The sequence below is a fragment of the Scylla paramamosain genome, chromosome 21 (assembly GCF_035594125.1).
Source record: "Scylla paramamosain isolate STU-SP2022 chromosome 21, ASM3559412v1, whole genome shotgun sequence".
NCBI classification, from domain to species: domain Eukaryota; kingdom Metazoa; phylum Arthropoda; class Malacostraca; order Decapoda; family Portunidae; genus Scylla; species Scylla paramamosain.
In genome coordinates this window covers 9,808,298-9,833,266 of record NC_087171.1, presented here as the reverse complement: position 1 = coordinate 9,833,266, position 24,969 = coordinate 9,808,298, and the positions used below count along the sequence as shown (strand labels likewise).

The 24,969-nt window shown below is 39.1% G+C and overlaps 1 protein-coding gene and 1 non-coding gene across 2 annotated transcripts in view; both read right to left on the bottom strand.

The window, feature by feature from the left end:
- The window catches only part of LOC135111280 (uncharacterized), a 156,403-nt gene that overhangs the window by 50,179 nt on the left and 81,255 nt on the right, over positions 1-24,969 (bottom strand). The gene's annotated exons all lie outside the window — the stretch shown is intronic.
- Positions 2,571-2,685, bottom strand: LOC135111338 (small nucleolar RNA SNORA23). The gene has a single exon (XR_010273709.1). It is a non-coding gene; the product is annotated as a small nucleolar RNA SNORA23 (small nucleolar RNA).

The following is a 24,969-nucleotide window of genomic DNA, read 5'->3' as shown; positions in this document are numbered from 1 at the left end:
TTATGATTCAACTTTTCATTGTACCCGACGCGAAGAATTTTCTCCAAACGTGTAGACAATAAGTAACGCTTCAGGCAAGCTTATCTCTGCATTTCTTAAAAGTGTCCTAAACTTGTCTCACAAGGCGAAGAAAACCCGAAAATAAAAGGATAAAGCTCAAGTCTTCCAGCATCACGACCCCTTTCGCTCACTGAATTAGCAATGGCTGCAGTTTCCTTTTCAGAATGCCGCTGATGTTTCCCTTCCACGACCAGTACCACTGGGAGGGAAGAAGCGCCGCGAGGAAAAGATGCAGGAGGGAAAACTGAGCCATCATTGAGTTCCCCCTCCGGTGCTTTTTCCTCCTCCGCCTCCTCCTCCTAACTCATCCACATGCTCAACTTTCGTGCGTCTCTGCATTTTTCTCTCCGTCCATCGTCTCCACTTTTCATGAATTCTTACATTTCCTGCCTCTACTAACCTCTATATTTCTTTTTTACTCTAATTTTCTCCTCGCTCACTCTTGGTTGCGTTATTTTTTCCTCCTCCATTTCTAACTCCTTGGCATGAGTATTTTTTTCTTTTTTCTTGTCGTTATTTCTGGACCATCCATCACTTCGTTTCCTTCCTTTCACGTTTTCTTTCTTTTTACTAACCGTAGCTCCAGTTGGTTTGGATGGAAGAAAACAAAATACAAATACAAAATATTAAAAAAAAAGATGAAAAATGAAACAGAAAATTTTCCTTTTTTTCATGGATCTGTGGTAGAATAAAATCTGAGCGATTCTCTTTGCACGCAGTTGTCTCTTCATCACCAGGCCTCCGTCCCTTTCGCTTGCCCACACCTCCCATCCCTACCAGGTCTGCACTTCCCCGGCGCCTCCCTGTCCTAGTGCGTCAGCTGTTGGCTTTTAAAGTGGATACTGCCATGGCTTCATTAAAATGGACGAGTTGACGCCCTTCTCTCTCTCTCTCTCTCTCTCTCTCTCTCTCTCTCTCTCTCTCTCTCTCTCTCTCTCTCTGTGTGTGTGTGTGTGTGTGTGTGTGTGTGTGTGTGCTCCAACGTTGTATGAACGAATCTGTCTCAATTTTATTTATTTTCTTTACGTCAGATCGGCCACACTACCATGCAGTATTTCACTATAAACTACTGACGATATCCTGGTGAATTATTTATACTGCACTTCACAAGTTCACTTATGCCCTCGCGAGCAACATGCAAAGAGGATGGAGATGAGCACCTGATGCATGGCTTCATCCGTTTTCGTGAGCGGAAGGGTCAACACATATTTCCTATCAGCAGTTACATTCCCGACGGGCTTCTCATCCTGGCAGACTACCACAGAACCACAAAGAGCCAACAGGTAGTCTTTCTGATGCTATCCTCCGAACACAGAGATGGCACTATTGTAAGTCTGTTTTCCTATTTGGTATTACATCGTCGCTACAATACATATACACCGTATTGAACGAGTTACGATAACTGCTTCCACCGATGAATGAATAGGCTATTCTAGACGAAAAATATTGTATAAACTACATATGCTTACTTAAATTTATCTTGTGTGTTAGACGGATTTATGAAATTATAGTCAGACTGTTAGGGCTAGTTATTATTATTATTACTATATTTATTATTGTTATTATTTTTATTATTATTATTATTATTATTATTATTATTATTATTATTATTATTATTATTATTATCATCATCATTTTATTAGGTATTCTTCCTCTTTCTCCTCGTCTCTGCCTGGCCTGTGAGTGCTGAGGTCAGGCGAATGTAGATGTTAGGTAGGTTTATTTAATATTCATATCTGGAGAATGTAGAGAGGATATATGAACAGGAGAGATTGTACATATCTTCTTCATTATCTATGTAGTATTATCATTACTTTAATTGTAACCTTTCTTTTAAAATAAACTTGTTATTTGATGATATGTCAACTTTTGCCGCCAGAGGTGCCGGCAACAGTGAGTGCCGGCAGAGGGGCGTTGGCGGCGCTCGGGTGTGTTCCTTGTCGGGTGGGCAGTCTTGCCTCCGTGTGTAAATCATGTAAATACATAGAAACTCTAGTGACCTGGTGTTCCCACATCCCCGTTAATTCTTACTAAACTAAACATCACTAAACAGAACCAGAGAGAGAGAGAGAGAGAGAGAGAGAGAGAGAGAGAGAGAGAGAGAGAGAGAGAGAGAGAGAGAGAGAGAGAGAGAGAGAGAGAGAGAGAGAGAGAGAGAGAGAGAGAGAGAGAGAGAGAGAGAGAAGACGACTATATGGTGAGTACATCGGAGACAACTTCGTCTGAAACCACCACAACAATATCCGGAGCATCGCCAGCCGTGAATATCTGCAAACCATGTAACACCGAAAGTACGTAAGTTCAAAAGAGGAAATTCATATAAGATATTTCCTCTTGCTTATCCACTCTCTCACTTCCACCTGGGCCTAAGCGATACTACCAAAGTGACCAATTAAAAAAAAATAAGTGAGCTTATGTATATAGAAAATGTCCTAATAACTTTTTTTTCTTGCAACTGCAGAATAATATGCTAGTACAGTGTGTGTGTGTGTGTGTGTGTGTGTGTGTGTGTGTGTGTGTGTGTGTGTGTGTGTGTGTGTGTGTGTGTGTGTGTGTGTGTGTATGCGAAACACACACACACACACACACACACACACACACACACACACACACACACACAAAGTATTAGCATATTATTCTGCAGTTGCAAAAAAAGTTATTAGGAAATTTGATATATACATAACCTCACTTATTTTTCTAATTGATCACTTTGGCAATATCGCTTAAGCCCAGGTGGAAGTGAGAGAGTGGATAAGCAAGAGAAGTGTGTGTCTGTGTGTGTGTGTGTGTGTGTGTGTGTGTGTGTGTGTGTGTGTGTGTGTGTGTGTGTGTGTGTGTGTGTGTGTGTGTGTGTGTTTCGCATACACACACACACACACACACACACACACACACACACACACACACACACACACACACACACACACACACACACACACACAGACAATGTATAGCAAGGATTTGTGTTACCAAAAATGGTGTTTTTTTTTTCATGAATACAACAGTAAGTACTCTTTGTTTACAAACAAAAGCCGGACTGCTTTGAACACTCTGTGGGGACTATTTCATCCTTACATTCTATTTATCTCTGAAATCAAGTCTTCTGCCATGTTGTGGACAGCATGTTGTGTTCCTAGCTGTCTCCTAGTACGCGGCTGTCCGCCAGCGAAATATGCTTCCTTATAACCCAATGTTCACAAACAAAATCGTGTTGATAAACATGTCTGTCCCCTCCACCACTTGCGTGAGACGTAAATTCTGTAGGGTATATGTATCCATTGTTGACGTTGCTATGAACAGTGATTTACTCGTGGTCGGTAGTGGCAACAATGTGTCCGTCTGTCAGCCTTGTTATGGCAGCTAACTTCTCCATCTTGTTTTAAAGGGACTTTGCGTTCGATAGAAGCAGGTCGGCAGGCAGAACCACAGAATGTTGTGGTGGTGACTGACGGACGGGAACTTCCGTCGTCGTCTTCATGTCGATATAATTCTTACGACAGTTTTCTTACTATATGTATACTCTTTATACGTAGAACAAGTTGAAATAGATGAATTTGATGAAATTTATAGTAATATTACTGCTTTCCTTTTTTTTTTTATGTAAAGTCAGAGAAGGGTCCCCTTTGTGTGGGTCACAGTCATTACCCGATGTCAACATGAAAGCACCTCCAGCATTCACCGTCAGGCACTTTCAGTATGCGGTCACTCGCTGCAACCCCTTTGACATGTAACTACAACACACAGTTTGTTTCCTCTTCATAGACCCGAGTGATGTGTGTGTAAGTGTGTGTGTGTGTGTGTGTGTGTGTGTGTGTGTGTGTGTGTGTGTGTGTGTGTGTGTGTGTGTGTGTGTGTGTGTGTGTGTGTGTGTGTGTGTGTGTGTGTGTGTGTGTGTGTGTGTGTGTGTGTGTGTGTGCATAAAAATAAAAGTACGTACGTAATTATATACCTGTTAAAGTATTTGCTATGGTAACGAAAGTACACATTTCGGTGATGGATAAAAAGGAGGAGAATCATACGTTTCAAATGTAACAAACGGAGAGAGAGAGAGAGAGAGAGAGAGAGAGAGAGAGAGAGAGAGAGAGAGAGAGAGAGAGAGAGAGAGAGAGAGAGAGAGAGAGAGAGAGAGAGAGAGACGTTAATTTTTCTCATGAACTCAACTTTAAAAAAACAAAGTTTAAATACATTCTGAGAACTTGCAAATATTAAAAAGGGAAAACTTTTTACATTTAATGATAATGAACGATGTTGCGCAATACATGAGAGGGATGGAAACTGCATATGGTGTGAGCTGCACAATTACACTTATTCTCGACTACTGCATACCCGTCATTAAGAAAATACGTAATTCACACTCAAAACAACGGTCCGATAAAAAGGATACGTCATCGGTGCCTGGTTGCCCGAAGCTGGTGTCCACTTACCCCATGACAAAGAATATTTATATCACACTTATTATTCAGGAAACCCTAAATAGTCTCACCAGGCACAAATGAAGCCACCAAAAGCTTTGAAACACCCGATCATTCTTTTCAGTTCACAATGTTGTTCAAAATTCTTCCCTAAACATCCATTATACTATTTTATTAAGCTTTAGAAGAGGCCATGAAAGTCAAACGGTTAAGACGGATGGTTCTGAAACACGCAGTATATTTAATGGCTAGCTATAAAATGTCTGCAGCTCCCTTTCCACTTCTCCACTCATAAAACTGTCATTAGTTTAGGATCGCTGCCATCACGTCTGGGAGGTATGTTAGGTCTCATGTTAAGGGGAGACGGACAAGCGGCATGAGCGTCATAGAGTTGCGTACATACTCCTTTAAAAGCGCATCATCTCCCCAAGCTGGCAACGGAGAGTGCAAAGGCTGCTGCATATGTAGATCAAAAGTGAAATAAAACTAACAGTATTAGTAGAAGTTAATGTATGAAGTAGCTCTCTCTCTCTCTCTCTCTCTCTCTCTCTCTCTCTCTCTCTCTCTCTCTCTCTCTCTCTCTCTCTCTCTCTCTCTCTCTCTCTTTTATGATACATCTTTAAAACACACACACACACACACACACACACACACACACACACACACACACACAGTGACGCCCACGACGAGGGTTGTGTCCCATAAGGCTTCGTGGTGGCGCAATAACTCGGCCAGATTACATTCTCAATACTCGAGGTTCACCTTCAAGAGCCAACTGTACGTACGTTTAGGAGTGAGAGAGAGAGAGAGAGAGAGAGAGAGAGAGAGAGAGAGAGAGAGAGAGAGAGAGAGAGAGAGAGAGAGAGAGAGAGAGAGAGAGAGAGAGAGAGAGAGAGAGAGAGAGAGAGAGAGAGAGAGAGAGTTACATAGAGTTACACTGAAAAACAGGCCACAACAGACCTTGCGGTCCTCACGAGGTGACCTGACCTAGGATTACTAAGGTGATAGTAGAAGAAAAGGACAGCAAAGCAGATGGCTTTCTCCACATCCTCCACTCCCTCCGGCATAAGCCGTACGGGAAAACAGGTCGGAAATAAATACCTCACGGGGTTAGAAAAGGAAAAACCCGAAGGAAATTTTATAGGAAAGGAAGAAAATAGACGAAATGAGGTGCCCCGATTTCCTGAAGGCAAGGAAATTAACCTCTAACAAACAAATGCTGTTAGCCACGGGCAAGAGGCAGAATATTTGTCAAGACGGTGTTTAAAATCTCTACGGTGCTGCAGTCTATCACGTTTCGAGGAAGCCCATTCCATAGATTAACTACACGATGGAAAAAAATATCTTTTAATTCATGAGATTTGAAGGATTTCCCAACAATTTTGCAACCGTTTCCTCAGGTGTAATTTGAAAAAATCTATCGTGAAGTATTTACTAGAGTCCATGTTATCAATGCCATTGATGATTTTAAATACCTGTATCAGGTCGCCTCTTAGTCTTCTTTGTTTTAATGGAATAGAACAGAGAGAGAGAGAGAGAGAGAGAGAGAGAGAGAGAGAGAGAGAGAGAGAGAGAGAGAGAGAGAGAGAGAGAGAGAGAGAGAGAGAGAGAGAGAGAGAGAGAGAGAGAGAGAGAGAGAGAGAGAGAGAGAGAGAGAGAGAGAGAGAGAGAGAGAGAAATACTAATTTCAAGACAGCACTTCTTTAGAGTGTATCAGTTAAGTTTCTCTCTCTCTCTCTCTCTCTCTCTCTCTCTCTCTCTCTCTCTCTCTCTCTCTCTCTCTCTCTCTCTCTCTCTCTCTTACTGCAGCAGCAGCAGTAGCAGCAGCAGCAGTACTACTACTACTACTACTACTACTACTACTACTACTACTACTACTACAACTACGACGACGACGACGACGACGACGACGACGACAACGACGGCGACGACGACGAGGACGAGGACGACAAAACTGAAAACTATCAGAATAGCACAGTAGACACACCAGCGAACACGGGAAATATCTCGGAAATTGATTTCGCACAAAACAATTTCTACGTACTGAAACACATTCTGCAAAACAAGACATCGTTTCCTGCCAGTACCAAACGCTGTTTCCAGCACCACTTACATCTCAGGTAACTATTATTATCAATATTGCTACCGCTGCTGCTGTTGGTGATGCTGCTGCTGCTGCTGCTATCACTAATACTATTACTACTACTGCTGCAGCTGCTACTATTAACTACTATTACTAGTAGTGGCAAATGAGGTTTACTCCTCACATACATTATAGAAGCAAGGTACGTTATGTTATGCTGTTCTAAAGCTTAATACCCATTGAGTACGCACTGGGTCATTAAGGGAGACATTCAAGCTTCAGCGGCATTATAATCATTTCCTCAGAAAACGAAGAGCTCGTTCTAGGTACGAATACGGCTCCATAAGGAGGCTTTGCATAAGAGCATCGTGAGACTCCAGGAATTTAGGTCAGGCTGTCTCGCTTGCGAAACCAGCTTGTTTGTTACCACTACACCACCGCCACTTGCTATTTAAGAGTAACCAGGCGAGATGAATCATCAGGACTAAAGCATGAGACCTCTCCCACCTGTTCTTTCATTTAGTTTTTATCGGTTAATGTCTTCAACTGTTGTTGTTCTTACTTTCTAGTTGCCTTGTACACAGTCTAGCCATCTTTTTCAGGATCCTCCTAGCGGTCTGCTTCCTGCTCGTTGCCATTTCAAATACTTCCCGGGGCTTCTATTTGCTTCCATTCCTTTTTACATGCCAAAACATCTCATGCTGTGCCTTTCTATGACCTGTATTCGTATAACCGTTTCTGCCTCCAGGTGATTTCTCATGCTCTTACTCCTTAGACTGTGTCTTCTAGTGATTCCCATTACAAGTCTTACTGCCATCATTTCAGCAGTCACAACCTTGGATTCTCTTTTCTTAGTCATGTCCAATGTCTTCGTCCATACAGTGGTACATGCCTTAGCATATTTATATATATGATCGTCTTTTATTTAATGGGAACATTCTTATCTGTTAATAGTGGTGCAGGATGTTTATTAAATTTCTTTAGTCTGGCGACCTTTTCGCTGTCCTGCTTATTATCTTGTACGAACAACAATTCTCACATATAGCTGAAATTGTTAACATCTTTTAGCTGGTCATTATATATATATATATATATATATATATATATATATATATATATATATATATATATATATATATATATATATATATATATATATATATATATATATATATATATATATATATATATATATATATATACAAAAAAATATCTCCTGAGGAAGTATTTTGCTGATTTTCCTTGCAATAACAACTGCTTCCGTAACAGAGACCCGTCTCTGTGTGCCGAGCGCATAACAGAGGTGATAGTGTCTGGCATTAAGGCGTACATTCCTCACTCTTTTTCTCGACCTAAACCTTCCAAACCCTGCTTTAACACAACCTATTCTCGTGCTGTACATGATATAGAGGTGGCCCACAAAAAGTACTTTAGCCTTCCATCACCAGAATTTCATGCACTTTATATTTCTGCCCGGAACCATGCCAAGTCTGTTCTCCAACTAGACAAAAACTCCTTCATTAATAGAAAGTGTCAAAATCTTTCAAGATCTAACTCCCCTCGTGACTTCTGACATCTAGCAAAAAACATCTCCAATAACTTTCCTTCTTCTTTTTCCCCTCCTTTATTTCAACCAGATGGCACCACTGCTATCACATCTATTTCTAAAGCTGAACTCTTCGCTCACACCTTTGCTAAAAACTACCTTGGACGATTCAGGTCTTGTTCCTCCCTCTCCTCCATTACTCTGACTACTTCATGCTATCTATTAAAATTCCTTCGCAATGATGTTTTCCATGCCCTCGCTGGCCTAAACCCTCGGAAGGCTTATGGACCTGATGGGGTCCCTCCTATTCTTCTCCGAAACAGCGCCTCCGTGCTTGCACATTCTCTAGTCAAACTCTTTTAACTCTGTCAACATCTACCTTTCCTTCTTGATGGAAGTTTGCCTACATTCAGCCTGTTCCTAAAAAGGGTGACCGTCCTAATCCCTCAAACTACCGTCTTATTGTTTTAATTTCCTGTCTACCTGAAGTTTTTTAATCTATCCTCAATAGGAACATTCTTAAAAATCTATCACTTCACAACCTTCTATCTGATCGCAAATATGGGTTCCGTCAAGGCCGCTCTACTGATCTTCTGGCTTTCCTTACTGAGTCTTGGTCATCCTCTTTTAAAGATTTTGGTGAAATTTTTGCTGTTGCCTTAGACACATCAAAAGCTTTTGATAGAGTCTGACACAAAGCTTTGATTTCTAAACTACCCTCCTATGGCTTCTATCCATCGTTCTGTAACTTCATCTCAAGTTTCCTTTTTGACCGTTCTATTGCTGCTGTGGTAGACGGTCACTGTTCTTCTCCTAAATCTATTAACAGTGGTGTTCCTCAGGGTTCTGTTCTATCACCCACTTTCTTCCTATTATTCATCAATTATCTTCTAAACCAAATTTCTTGTCCTATCCACTCCTACGCTGATGATACCATCCTGCACTTTTCCACGTCTTTTCCTAGACGTCCAACCCTTCAGGAAGTAAACAGTTCACGAAGGGAAGCCACAAACTTCTGATCTCTCTCTAAAATTTATGATTGGGGCAGAGCAAACTTAGTACTGTTCAATATCTCAAAAAACCCAATTCCTCCATCTATCAATTCGACACAACCTTCCAGACAACTATCCCCCTGTTCTTCAATGGCACTCAACTGTCCCCCTCTTCTACACTGAACATCCTCTGTCTGTCCTTTACTTATAATCTAAACTGAAAACTTCATATCTCATCTCTAGCTAAAACAGCTTCTATGAAGTTAAGTGTTGTGAGTCGTCTCCGCCAGTTTTTCGCACCACTTCCCACACACCCTCAGCTGCTAACTCTGTACAGGGGCCTTATCCGCCCATGTATGGAGTATGCTTCACATGTATGGGAGGGGTTCCACTCATACTGCTACTTTAGACAAGGTGGAATCAAAAACTTTTCGTCTTATCAACTCCTCTCCTCTAACTGACTGTCTTCAGCCTCTTTCTAATCGCCGCAATGTTGTATCTCTTGCTCTCTTCTACCGCTATTTTCATGCTAACTGCTCTCTTGATCTTGCTAACTGCATGCCTCTCCTCCTCCCATGGCTCGCTGCACAAGACTTTGTTCTTTCTCTCATCCCTATTCTGTCCACCTCTCTAATGCAAGAGTTAACCAGTATTCTCAATCATTCATCCCTTTCTCTGGTAAACAATGGAACTCCGTGCGTGCTTCTGTATTTTCTCCTTCCTATGACTTAACTCTTTCAAGAGGGAGGTTTCAAGACAGACACTTATCTTTCAATTTTCGATGATTATCTTGACGTCTGTTTCGGAACTGGTGCCTAAGTGGGATTTTTTTTTTATTCCGGATTTGTTTCCCTTGGCCAGTGACCCTCTTACATAAAAAAAAAAAATCTTGTTCCTCATTTATAACTACATCTTCCTCTATGCTTAGCAATTTCTCAAAATATTCTGTTCATCTGTTTGCTATCTTCTCTGGGTCAATTATGGTATTACTATCACTATTATTAGCAGCAAATGTAATATCCTGAATCTAGATTTCTTTCCTTATAATTTTTGCTATACTATATAGTATTTTCTTTGTACCTTTTGCTATCATCCTGTAAACACTTGCCGATATTAAGCTACATGTCTTCCCTTGTTTTTTTTTTATATTTTTTTTTATGCATTTCTTCCTTCTATATAATGTTTTCCTGTCCTCTTCCTGTCTTAATTTTTGTTAACTTCCTAAATGGATGCATTTTCTTATTAACTGCCTCTTTAATCTTTTCATTCCACCATGTCGTGCATTTTCCTTGTTTTTGTACCATACTTTGATTCTTGGTTACTGTTTCTTTTAAACATTTCCAGTCTTCTTCCACATCTTTACTTTAATTGGTTTGGGGCTTTTTCGACTTTAAATTTTCAATTTAAACCATATTTTTTTCCTCCTCTTCTCTTTGTTTTCTTTTTTTTTTTCACTCCTGATTTTGGTCAAGACCATTCTGTGGTCAGAATCGAGTGAAACTAATGATGCTGCCTTTACATCTAGCACAAATACCTTGCTTTTATTGTTATTTGCGGAAAGGCTAACCGCTGAACATTGTGTATTGTTGATGTGTTTCATTCCACCTATACCAGGTCTACTTGAGGGTCTCTCTCTGTAGATACAAAGTGTTCATTATTGATAAGACATTTTTCCCACAAAACTTTATGATTTTCATTCCTCCTCCGCTCCTGCCTCTGATACTAAAGATTCCCACAGCACTCTCAATCTCTTCACTTTCAATTCCCAATTGTTGATTCCAGTCTCCCAGAATGATATAATTATTCCTGTATTTTACTTGGTCATGTGTTTCCTGTAGTGCAGGACTGTCGGCAGGTCTGATGCTTAAACCATGATCTATCTATCTAATATATATATATATATATATATATATATATATATATATATATATATATATATATATATATATATATATATATATATATATATATATATATATATATATATATATATATATATATATATATATATGGGGCAAGCTATCCAGGCTTACACCCTGCAAATCACATAGCAGCAATATTTTCCCGAACTAAACGTCAAGCTGACTGAGAATGACAGCTGGGAGTCGCCGCGGGGTCTTGCTGTTGTTCGGTCTCGCCAGTGCTACGAGCTGGACATTATTCGAACACTATTTGTCGTGAAGACCACGACATAAATGCACCATATCTATTACACAATGCTGCTATTTGAACATAATAAATATCTCATCAACCAGAGGGATAAAGTGGGCTTTGTTACTTACATACCGGAGGAAAAAAAACTATGCTTTACCATATAAAACTAGCTAAAGAAAAGAAATTAGCGCAAAATCCGAATGATTATAATTATATAGGAAGCAATTGCTGGAAATGGATAACAACACACACACACACACACACACACACACACACACACACACCAATCCTACTGGTCCACTACCCGAATAATCCAGTCCACATATGTACAATGCATTAACAAGCAACTAGAAGCAAAACTTTTATCTCGTCACCACGCACAGCATCCCACCTCCCTTCCCTCCTGCCCTGCTGCTGAAATATTCTGTTTAGCGTTATTTCCATTGGAAAGTGGGAGGGATTGGAAGCATGACCTACTCTCTCTCTCTCTCTCTCTCTCTCTCTCTCTCTCTCTCTCTCTCTCTCTCTCTCTCTCTCTCTCTCTCTCTCTCTCTCTCTCTCTCTCTCTCTCTCTCTCTCTCTCTCACACACACACACACATATCATATATATATATATATATATATCATACATATAGCCTCTCCAACTTCTTTTACATATTGGTTATCATGAGATTTCTCTCTGTCTTCCATAGTATTCATGTCAATCTCCTAGTATTCATCTAGAAATGCTATGAAACAAAGCTGGAGTTCCACCATCAGACACTTTGAGACACAGTCTCAAAGTGAATTCCGTTTATCGATGGATACGGCTCCTTACTGCATTCATCGTTATATTTATTCTTTTGACGTCTCAGCACTTCCGTCCTCTTTTATTATGCCTATTGATAGAATTCTTCACAATCGCTTTGTGGCTTTGCTCCTTGGAATGTTTATGTATTTAACAAATTTCCTTCTATTTCTCCTAACCGTAGACGGCTTCCTGTTCGTTTAGATTAGTTCATAGTTGTGCCCTCCAGTATAATGTCCTATCACCCATTCTCTTCCTGTAAAAATAGATTATCTTCTTCATCAAAGCTTTTGTCCTATCTAGTACTCTTATGATGCTGCCATTACTCTGAATTTCTAGACGTCGACATACTCTCGGAATGAAATTATTTACGAAGAAAAGCCACAGCACACTAAACTTCTGATTTGCCTATGAAATGTGAATGGAGCGAGACAAACTTATGTCTTTCACTACTTCAGAAACTCAATTCTTTCATCTCTTATCTCCGGACAACTATTCTGTCTTGTTAATGACACTCATGTATGCCAACTATTCTAGACTAAATTTACTTGAGCTATTGTTCTCGAAAAATTTCAAAAGGAAATTTCACACCTTATTTTTTCCTAAAGACATCATGCATAGGTTTAGATTCATGTCTCCTCTAATTTTCCTTCTACCAATTGCTAATTTGCCACAAAGGCTTTAACCGTCCTTCTCAGCACCCATGACGAGGCTTTACTCGAACAGTTCCACTAAGCAAGATGAAGTGAAAAGCTTCTCGCCTTACAAACTCCCCTCTTTTAAGTGACTGTCTTCAGTCTCTCCCTCACCGTCGAAATGTATCACTTTTCATCTTCTCGTTATCTCCATGTACGAGTATATTGCTCTTCTGAACCTACTAACTGCTTGCCTTCCCCTTCACTCGGCTCTTTCAGTTGATGTCTCTTTCTATCCTATTATAGGGGAATGGTTATTGAGCGGAATTTCACCTACCCCCACTTTTGTGAATTTGGCCAATCTCCCTTACATGTCAAAAAGTAATGCTTTCTTGTCAGACGATCCAATTATGTATCTTTACTTGACGCATGTTTACATTCACTATATATATATATATATATATATATATATATATATATATATATATATATATATATATATATATATATATATATATATATATATATATATATATATATATATATATATATATATATATATATATATATATATATATATATATATATATATATATATATATATATATATATATTTTTTTTTTTTTTTTTTTTTTTTTTTTTTTTATGTGTTTTTTCTTGTATGTAGTGTTTTTTTTTTACCTACTCACAGGAGTTAACTTGATTCGGCAGCAATCCTGTGTTTTGTGATTTTCATTTTTTTTTTTTTTGTATTGCTTTTGGGAAGTAATGTTCGTTCTTGGTATTCTTTTCTTTGTTTTTTTTTATTCTATTGCCTCCTTGGCCTGTGATTTGTGTATATAATACTATCAATGCAAGAAATTGTATTCTTAATTTTTGTTAAGGTTTTCTCCAAACCTGGAAAAGTTTTTATTTTTTTATATATAACTGAGAAAGCCAACCAACGGTCGTAAAACAAAGTTAAACAAACAGAGCCACTAGATGCCGCTCCATAAAAGAGAAAATAGCAAGTCTCGTGTACATCCCGAGATGTCATGATGCTCTATTTTTAAAAGTTGAAATTGTAGGAAAGGCGAAGGGGCGGAAGTCAAGCAATTCCAAAATTAACATGAAGCAGAGATAATGGAGCTAAGATACAGATTAGTCCATGTATTCATTATATAAAAGGCACAGAAAGCTCCGTCTCCTGCCAGTCACAGGCAGGCGGTGGTCCCGGCACAGGTGTGATGAACCGAGTGACCGTTTTACATCAATCAATGTATGGATTATGGAAACTAGTGTAGAAAGTGAATGATATGAGAAGGATGTTGAAAATGTAAAGCACCAAGAAAATTTTCACAAAATCTCTTTGGTAAAGATAACGAAAATATACTTTAATGATAATTGGTGATGGGAGAGAAAATAGTTTGATAGACTACTGATTATCTTTCTACTAATGTGGATTAAGTCGCTTTAAGATTATTAACTGAAAGTATAGGTAGTAGTTTAAAAATTTACAGGTATGACATTTCAAAATAGCGACTCGAGATTTCGAGCGATTTCGAGAAGCACTGACCAACACTGGGCTCCATTATACACACCATTGCCACGATCAGTTTCCCACTCGCCTCCACTTAAATTATATAAAATGTGTGAAATCATAATGAACTTAAATATCTGTGTGAGTCACTGTTTACAAGAGGCGAGTGGGAAAAAAGTGTTGAGTTAAATACAGTGGAAGCTCGGTTCTAGAACTTAATTCGTTCCTGAATGCCGTTCGAAATCCGAAATGTTCGAAAACCGAAAATAATTTCCCAATAGGAACCAATGTAAAATGGATTAATCCGTTCCCAGACACCAGTCTACCCTGTCTTAGCTGCTTATGACAGACGCTCCCACAGTCAAGATGGCTGCTTCACAATATCTGCTGACAAATTAATTATCAAGGAAGGATGTATGAATTGAACACAGAACTCATCAGAAGAAACTGTTTAGACCGTGCAGGTGTCACCGATCTAGTGAGGTAAGCCTTACAAAACACAGAAAGAAGCAACCCATTTACCGCCAAAATGAAGGTGATCATAACACTTAGACATCTTGCTGCTGGGAAAAGCTACTGGAAAAATGCAGTTGTGCAGTAGTGATGTCGTTCGGGGTCATCGAGAGCCGCAGGTGGCTCGGGATAACTACTGAGAGCCGAAAATTGTTTGTTTACATCGAGGCTTTTCAATGGGATAACATTTACCTTATTTCAAAGATTGAATTACTGTCTTACACAGTGTCTCTCCTACAAATATATATAAACGAAGTAAATATTTATAGAAACGATAAATTAGTAATAAACGGCAGCTTTTGCTATGTCTTTTTATATCTGAAAACAAGTAACTTTGTTCTAGAACCGAATTATGGTGCCACAACTGAAGCAATAATGAGTTCAAAATTTTGTTAGAAAACCAATTTGTTCGAAAAGGGAGGCTTTCGATAACCGAGTTTCCACTGTATTTAAATTCATTTACGCGATACCACACCACGCCGCACTGAACACACACACACACACACACACACACACACACACACAAATAGTCCATACAAAAATACAGATAAGTACAGCCATGCAGAAATATATTTTTGTGGAGAAAAAAAAAAAATGTGGTTGTATTGTGTTTGTACGTTAATGGAACCCGATTGTGTCAAATTGGACGCTTGCTGAAAACGATAATAAAACACAGACACACACACTCCCACACCCACACACCCACACGCACACTCACACCCCCACCACACACACACAGTGATAAGATTATGTATTTAATATGTATTTATGTTTTTTTTTTTTCTTTCTCATATTCATCCACCTTATTCCCTCCCAAGTACTCGTCTTTAGTTGCATCCTCACCGCTACGCCCTGCACATCTTTCTTAACGACCATCTCTTACCCTTCTTCGTCCTCCCCATTCCCCTCCCCACTTCATTCCTTCCTGAGTCTCCGCCGCCAACTACACCACCTCCTTCCTGCGCTGCTAACTTTCCTTCCCTCCTGACGAGCAACTGTCAAACTTCCATGACGGCCAACCTGGCGCCCATCACCCACCTAATTAATTTATGGCACAGTCGTATTATCATGCTTCCCCACGCTAATTGCTCTCTCTCTCTCTCTCTCTCTCTCTCTCTCTCTCTCTCTCTCTATTTCTACTTTTTGTTTCTTTCCGATCTACACTCACGGAAAGATGAAAAGCAAAAATGTGGTAAGGAGGATGAAGACTGAAAGATAATATAAATAGGAATTCATATAGTAAAGAGAGGAGCTAAATGACCGTCCCTTGTAACTAGATCACAGAACACACAGACACACACACACACACACACACACACACACACACACACACACACACAGCTTGGTTGACTTTTCTATCATGCACAACCATTAAATGAAACTTCAATTTTGATTACTAATCTTGATTATATTCATTACTATTACTATTTATTTTCTATTACTATTATTATTATTATTATTATTATTATTATTATTATTATTATTATTATTATTGTTATTATTATTATTACAATTATTATTATAATTGTTATTTTATTATTGTTATTATTTATTTATTTATTTATCGATTTTTTTTTTCCTTTTTTACACAGGTGATCACGTTCCATCATCAGCGCTGTCATTGTGGTACAGTCGTAACGCGCGCTGATATAGTCTGATGCGTTCCCACGCACTTGGGTTGGAATCCTGGCAACGGTCCGAGGTTAGGAGAGGCTCCACTCGAAGTAACGACTCCTAAATGATAGAACCAAAGTACTCTTTAGGAGGCACCATATACATATATATATATATATATATATATATATATATATATATATATATATATATATATATATATATATATATAAATGAGTTTAGTATCATCCTTTACTAATACAAGAGACGATTTTTCTCTGCTACACTTTATGGCACGCGGTGATGTGACATACTATTACTTCTGTGGTCACTCCCTATATAAATTTCCGGTATTGATCGCCCCGCCAGCTTTGGCTCCCTTCCCTCACCGCCCCTCGCTTCTCACCTCTGATCTCTTCTCTCCCTTTTCCTCTCCCCTCCCTCCTTTTTTTTTTTTTCTGTATTCTTTTCTTTCTTCTGGCTTCCCTCCTCTTCTCATTCCTACTCTTCCTTCCTACAGTTCTTTTTTTTTTAATATTTCTTCTACTCTCTCTTGTATTTCTTTATTTTTCCTCCTTCCTCATGTTTTATTCATCAAGTTCTGCTCGACTTTCTCTCTCTCTCTCTCTCTCTCTCTCTCTCTCTCTCTCTCTCTCTCTCTCTCTCTCTCTCTCTCTCTCTCTCTCTCTCTCTCTCTCTCTCTCTCTCTGTCTCTGTCTCTCTCTCTCTCTCTCGATTCCCTTAGCCATTCAGACTGTTGTGTGTGTGTGTGTGTGTGTGTGTGTGTGTGTGTGTGTGTGTGTGTGTGTGTGTGTGTGTGTGTGTGTGTGTGTGTGTGTGTGTGTGTGTGTGTGCTTGTATATATATGAGGAAATGATAAGGAAATTAAAAATTGAGAAGGGAATCTTAAATTTTCACCACCCCTCCAAAAAAAAAAAAAAAAAACTAGGGGTGAGGGGGAAGAATCACAGAATAAATCATGAATTTTTCTGAAAAATCGCTTGAAAAGAAAAGTCGCCTACTGCTTCACCTTTATTACGAACCGGAGAGGAAGGATCTTACAGCACGTAGTTATTGTTGTTGTCAATGTTATCTGTCAGCCATCACGTAAACCAACTAATTTTACTGTTGCTCTTAGTGTAGGTACACGACTATCGACCGATTATATCAAATTTACCTTAACATTTATACATTACTGCCCTTTCTTACAGTAATTAATTTTTCTTTTTTTTTATATTCATGAACTACGACAGTAAAGTCCTCCTTATATCTAAACAATTACTTTGTTATCAGTGCCCTGAATCTTCCTTATCAATCAGGTGTCCGTCACACACAACCTCTGTAGCCTCAACGAGTCGTGCGCCGGAGGGGGCAGAGAAAATAATATACATAAAAAAATGCCAGCAACATTTCTGTATTTAGGAAAGAAAAAAAATATATATAAACAGAGCCAGACGGAACAGAATAGACAAGAAGAGACAGTGTCCCTGAAGGATGACATGGTTCCTTGCTTAGCATACACACCTGCGGGATAACACCTGCGGCACAAGGCTCCTAGCGAACTGTCACATAAAAGAAAGAAAAGAAACACGCACCGAACTTCAACCTTTAAGAAATGGAGAACTGTTGTGATTTTGGATTCAGAAATCAGCGTCTGTGCATGCAGATTTGAATGTATTCGATTAGGAAATGTGAATAACGATACGGCCACCGGTTATCCACTGACAATCGCTATCAACACGCGTCGTGATCCCTAGTGCCACAACAATAAATAAAAAGGGTGAAGCTTTATTATTCATGTACAAAGTGTTGTGTTTGTATCCACCGCCTCTGTATAGACATAATGTGGGAAATATAATGCCACTGAATGTTGGCGAGCAAACATGAAATATTCCATTACTAATCAACGAAAGAAATAAAAAGAAGCAAGATTTATTTGGGTGAACCACGAAAACAAAGAACATTATTCATAGTAGCCCAGTTTTCACATGAGTGCATGCATAACACATGACATTTTATCTAAGCGTGAATTATTAAGTGGCAAATCTGACATCGCTAATACTCGTACCATGCCAGCTGGTGACCCGCTCCGGCAACCAGTAGTGCGCAGGAAACGCATCTCTAATCAGAGCTGATTATTCACATATTTGTTCCTTTCATACGCTTTGTTAATTATTAAAGCTTTCCTTTGGGACAGGATAACAGTGCACATCATTATCTCATATATTATGCACTTACACTTATTACACATCAAGAGGAAAATATATTTTTTTCATCTGCTACCGGTTACTTCCCCTCTTGATGAAAACATATTTCAGATGTAAGGTACCGCATATAAGTGTTAGTCATCATTAGCACTGTCTTTAATAGGACCATCATTATACACTTACTTTCATCTTGCTATCAATATCCCTCTGAATCTCCCCTTATTGCTATTTAATAATCTATATAACATTTTTTCTCCACTGAGAGACTTGCTGAAGTTAGTTTTAGAGTAATTACGAATAAAACCAAATCGATTGACCAAATCGACTAGTACTGTGTGTGTGAGAGAGAGAGAGAGAGAGAGAGAGAGAGAGAGAGAGAGAGAGAGAGAGAGAGAGAGAGAGAGAGAGAGAGAGAGAGAGAGAGAGAGAGAGAGAGAGAGAGAGATTTTCCCGTCCATAATGGATACACTGCATTCTGTATTTTGCTGGTGCGGATATTTTTCCGACGTTCATGGCCTGTGTGGTATAGGCCATTTGTAAAAATGTTTTCCAGTTGTTGTTTGCAAAGTTGTGGTAACAGCGACGTTGACGTAATGCCTCGGGGCACACAATTACTGCCTGGCCGGGGGAGCGGCGAGCTAAAAGCCAGTGTCACTTTTATGTCGAGTGCCGTGTCCTGCAGTGCCAGTGTCGGGCCAGCACTGTGGGCAGCAGGTGGTGCAGCTAATATGACGTGGTGTGCTGCTGCTCCGTGACTGATTAGCACCCCTCTGTCTTCACACACACACACACACACACACACACACACACACACACTGCTGCTACATTTCAAGTGCATAGCTAGGACTCCACAAAGCTGATATGAACACTAGCCTACATCACTTTAAGCAAGTATTTGATACAACTGCGTCCTTATTTGGTGGAACAATTCAACGATCTACTTATGTTGCACTTCAGTTATATTGCTCTTAACAGGTTGTTGATATGATGCAAAAATACTGCGTGACTTCTTTTATTACTTTATTTACAACATTTCTTTACGCTGCTGACACCATGCTCTTTGTTGTCTCACTACATACTCAACACCACCATCACAACATTCTATGGGGTTCTACGACCATATTCCACCATCACTATGCTCTATCTTCCTACTAGCGTATTCCGTTCTGGGTTGTCGCGCAGTCCCTCACAGTCCATCTCAACACCATCACATAGTCTTTCACTCACGTCCGTTCACCATTACAAGCCATCCCTCACTCACACACTATCCCTCCACCATAAGACTCCAGCCTTCAAACACCACCACCCACAACATTCTACTACAATAGGAACCACATCAATGACACCAGGACACTGAACACCACATCACTGACATCAGTACCATCCACCAGTATACACAAGCCCTGCATATTTTTACTTATATCTCCTGCCAAACAGTAACGATGCGCTCTACACTTTATACACACCATCCCCAAGGCCTTCCACCTATCAAAGCTGGTACACCAAACAACAGCACCCCACGCTTCCACCACGATCATCACCGCACAATTGATATTTACACATGAACGTTTTGAGGCTCAATAATATAAAAATGATCATTTTACGCTTTGAAAAATTTGTTGTCACTCTCGTTTATTGCACAAAGGCATGATATTTCCCCAGTTTTGCAGCAAATACCGCTGATTTTCTAAGCAGGTACACACAGAGAACTATGTTAATATATATATATATATATATATATATATATATATATATATATATATATATATATATATATATATATATATATATATATATATATATATATATATATATATATATATATATAAGTGAATACACTTGACATGGTTTGGGTTGCTCACAACATTGACTACCTTAACTAATCAGACCCGCTAGAATGAAGCTCAGAGGGCTCGGATGCCCTGTTAACTAGCCATTGCGTCAGGTTGCCGGAAGGAATGCCGTGAAAATTAAACACAAACATTGAGCTGCATTGGTAGTGATCGAATGGCAGTCCAGCGTTCTGGCGTACTGACAGCATTCAGATGGCTGGGGTGTTATTGTTTCCCTTGCCGTGTCTACTCCATTACGAGAAACGAGATCTTTGAGAGCCAGAACTGCACAGTGAAGAGTGAATCAGAGCACGTTTTTGCAGGCATGTGGCTCAGAGGAGGTTCAACATGACTGGTGCCTTCACCTCATTAGCGGTGTTTTTACACTTGATTATGTATACTTTACAATAAAAGAAAAAAATTATATATATATATATATATATATATATATATATATATATATATATATATATATATATATATATATATATATATATATATATATATATATATATATATATATATATATATATATATATATATATATATATATATATATATATATACCGGCGGATTAAGAGTTTCAAAGATGAGACAGATCGTGACGCCATAAATATTTCAGACCGTTTTCAAGCATGAACCTATTATTTCCTGTTCTATCCTGATTATGGATCGTGAGAAATTTGCTTACGTCACTTTCGTTACATCCCCTATATTACTCAAAGACCTATATTATGTCTCCTCTTAACCTTAATCTCTCTAAGGAATGTAAATTTAAAAGCTTCAGTCTCCTATCGTGAGGAATACCCCTCATTACTGTCAAACTTGACCCGGCCCCTCATAAATACTTCTTCCACACCCAGTCACAGAGAGCATCGATGGTGGTCAGCTTCTCAAAGCAGTGTTCCGCTTACCAAAACTGTGCTCGCGCGCAAGTATGTAAATGGAATTAAGTTATTCATAAAATTACTATAATGTTAGAATACAACTTTCAAACAATATCATGTCAGTGCACCACAAAAGACACATTCAGTGGTATGTCCGACTGTGATGCCGCACTTGAAGAAAGATTTCCAAAAAGAGCAGCAAGTATGTCTATTTTTACTTATTCATTTATTTGTGTTATTGTCTCTTAAGATTTACGGATGAGCTTCTTTTTTTTGGTATAAAGTTCGGATTAAACAGGTAAATCAATCTCTCTCTCTCTCTCTCTCTCTCTCTCTCTCTCTCTCTCTCTCTCTCTCTCTCTCTCTCTCTCTCTCTCATCTCGGAGTCAGGATGTTCTCCCTGTGCTTGATATTCTCGGTGTCTGATCCCGTTACGCCTAGAGAACTCGTCAAACTGTTCCTCCTGGCGACCATTCCTCACACATTCACCTCTTCTGCTGCCTATACTCGCCCCCCATCAACCAAGGTCAATTAGCAACCTAACCTGTAGTGTTTAAAATGTGAAGAACAGTGACACTGGTGTGCGAAGAAAAGAGAGAGGGATGTTCGTTAGTGAGTGGAAATCCAGCTTGAATCTGTGTATTACGTACTGTGAAGCGAAAAGGGCGACGTCACTTGTTCCAGAAATTGCGACGTGACATTCTACACATACATTTTTCAATTCCGCTCGAGAGAAATCATTCATACATGTAGCCTGACATATGAATGCTGAAAGTATTTAAAATTCCTATTCATTCATTTATCTCCTCACTTGCCTACTTCTCTCTTCCCTTTTCAACCTTATCTCGTTTTCTTCTCATTCAACTCCATCACTTATTTATCTATTTTTTTTTTTCCGACTAGGCTCTCTCATAATTGTTTTTCCAATTCAATCCTATCACCTCTTTCCCCATTCAGTTCCACTATTCCATCCTTTCCCACTGAACTGAATCACTCATGTTTTCCTTACTTAGATGCATTACTCTCTCCTCGCCTCACTCCGCCGCATTATTCCTTTCTGCTCGTCTCAGTTCCATCACTACTCTCGGTCCCCCTTCAGTAGCTATCATTCCTCGCTCTCCCTTACCATTTGATTCAATCTTCTTTCTCCATCACCCACGACACAGTCGAGATTATTGGAATATTTCACAGAAGTTTGGAATACTTTTTTTCAATATCGCAAGTAATGAAATATCCATCACACATCGAAAAAAACTTGTCCAGAAGTCTCGGGCAGAGCTCTGCTGGGGTGAAGAGCATTCAGGGATGGGGACGAGGAGGACGCCCGAAGCCGGTTAACGTTTGCATCACCGATGAGGATTTTCTTTTGTTGTTTATTGTACAATGAGACTAAAATATGCAAAAATATTTATATACTCATATCGCCTGAGGGACACTTGCTACACGCTCGGTTTCACATTATTGTAACAATTAAATTTTCAGCCAAGAATATACGTACTTCATAATATTATAACAAAATTTATGCGGGTATATTGAATACTTTCATGTTGATTGATGCTTAATACTTTACAACATGTTTAAGAGTCTGAAAAGATGTACATTAAATGATCAATGCTGGTCTGATAAGGACAAAGGCGTAAAACGAACTCCATCACCTTTAGACTACAAAATGGCACATCGATCACGCCACCCACCACAATTGTGTCCACAACACAGCACTTTGAATTTACATCCTTTTGTTTTCATATCGATGGTGCTGGAATGTATTACGTACATCGACATAAGTTCAAACACAGCTGAGAATATCACCGCTCAAAAATTATAACTTTGAATGAATCGCGTTACGATGATGAGCGTCTAACAGAGGTAGTTAATTAGGCGTTCCGAGTCGTCTTTGCCAGTTTTTCTCATCACCCTAGTGCTAACACTGTACAGGCACGTTATCGTCCATGTATGGAGTGTGCTTCACCTATATGGCGAAGTTCCACTCATAATGCTTTGCTAAACAGGGTGGAATCAAAAGCATTTCGTCTCTCCTCTGACTGTCTTCAGCCTCTTTCTCATCGTCGCAATCTCTTGGTTTCTTCTACCGCTATTTTCTCACTAACTGCTCTTCTGATCATGCTAACTGCATGCCTCCTCTCCTCCTGCAATCTCGTTGCACAAAACTTTCTATTTTCTTGCACCCTTATTCTGCCCATCTCTCTAATACAAGAGTTAACGAGTATTCTCAATCATTCATTTCTTTTTCTGGCAAACTAAAACTCCCTGCCTGCTTCTGTATTTCCATCTTTCTATGAGTTGAACTCCTTCAAGAGGCCGGCTTCAAGACATTTGTCCTCCGTTTTTCGATAATCCTTTTTGACTTCTCTTCGGGGACTGGCGCTCTAGTGGGCCTTTTTTATCTAACGTTTTTGTTGCCCTTGACCAGTGCCCTTTTTACAGAAAAAAAAAAAAAAAAAAAAAAAAAAAAAAATATATATATATATATATATATATATATATATATATATATATATATATATATATATATATATATATATATATATATATATATATATATATATATATATATATTCCCATTGTGACAGTTCAAAATAATGGCATGCAAAGAAAATTTTATGAAACAAGAAACATTTATATCACTGTTTTGTGTGTAAAGTAGAACAAAATTCCATTAGCTTATCAACTGATGCTTTTTTTTTTTTTCTTTCTCTCCTTTACCAAGATTTCACTTTGTGTTACATCATCAGTAAGCTATGTGTACATGTGTCCTTCTTACCTCCTTTGAAAATACTCGAAAAGCTTTATATTTAAGTTCTATAAATGTCTGGTTCAGTCCTCTCCTGGATGTTGCGTAGTTTTTGTATCCATATTGTGAACAAGAAAGATTAAAAGCTAGGAAAAGTGTAATGTAGAATAGCTGATAAATATTCCCTATGATTACATACTGAACGACTTTAATTTTTTTATTCTTTCGATATGAAGGATGCGACACGAAAACAGTAGCCACCACTCAGAATAAAGAGAGAGAGAGAGAGAAAAAAAAAGAAGCACGAACTCAAATTCCCCAATTTTTCCGAGGTTAAAACCAGGAAACTCTTCCGCTTTGAGAATTCAGGGGTCCCATAGGAACGATAGGACGGAATACAGAAATAGGGTTGTGGTCAGAAGAACCCAATGAGGAAAGTTTAACAGAAAAACCTCAACGAAAAGACCACGCATGCACGGCGCGTCTCCAAGACAATCAGCATTTGAGCATGATGTACTTGTTGATAAGTAAAGAAGTATCAAAGTTTAAGTGTAATATTCATAACCTCTAAGAGGATAAACACGAGATAATCGAGAAAATAGAAGACTGCGGTGATTGTAGGTGCTCGCATTCTAAGTGTATTCACGATAAGTGCATTCTCCTCTAGTTACGTAACCTTACAAGAGAGAGACGGTTTCACGATGCAATGAAGGAAGACATACTCGTAATGTGTTTGGCTGAGGAAGGCACAGAAGACCAAGTGCGCAGGAGAAGGTTGAACCACTGTGGAGATCCTAACGGCAGCAGGCCAAAGATACCTATAGGAGAGAGAGAGAGAGAGAGAGAGAGAGAGAGAGAGAGAGAGAGAGAGAGAGAGAGAGAGAGAGAGAGAGAGAGAGAGAGAGAGAGAGAGAGAGAGAGAGAGAGAGAGAGAGAGAGAGAGAGAGAGAGAGAGAGAGAGAGAGGAGGGGGGG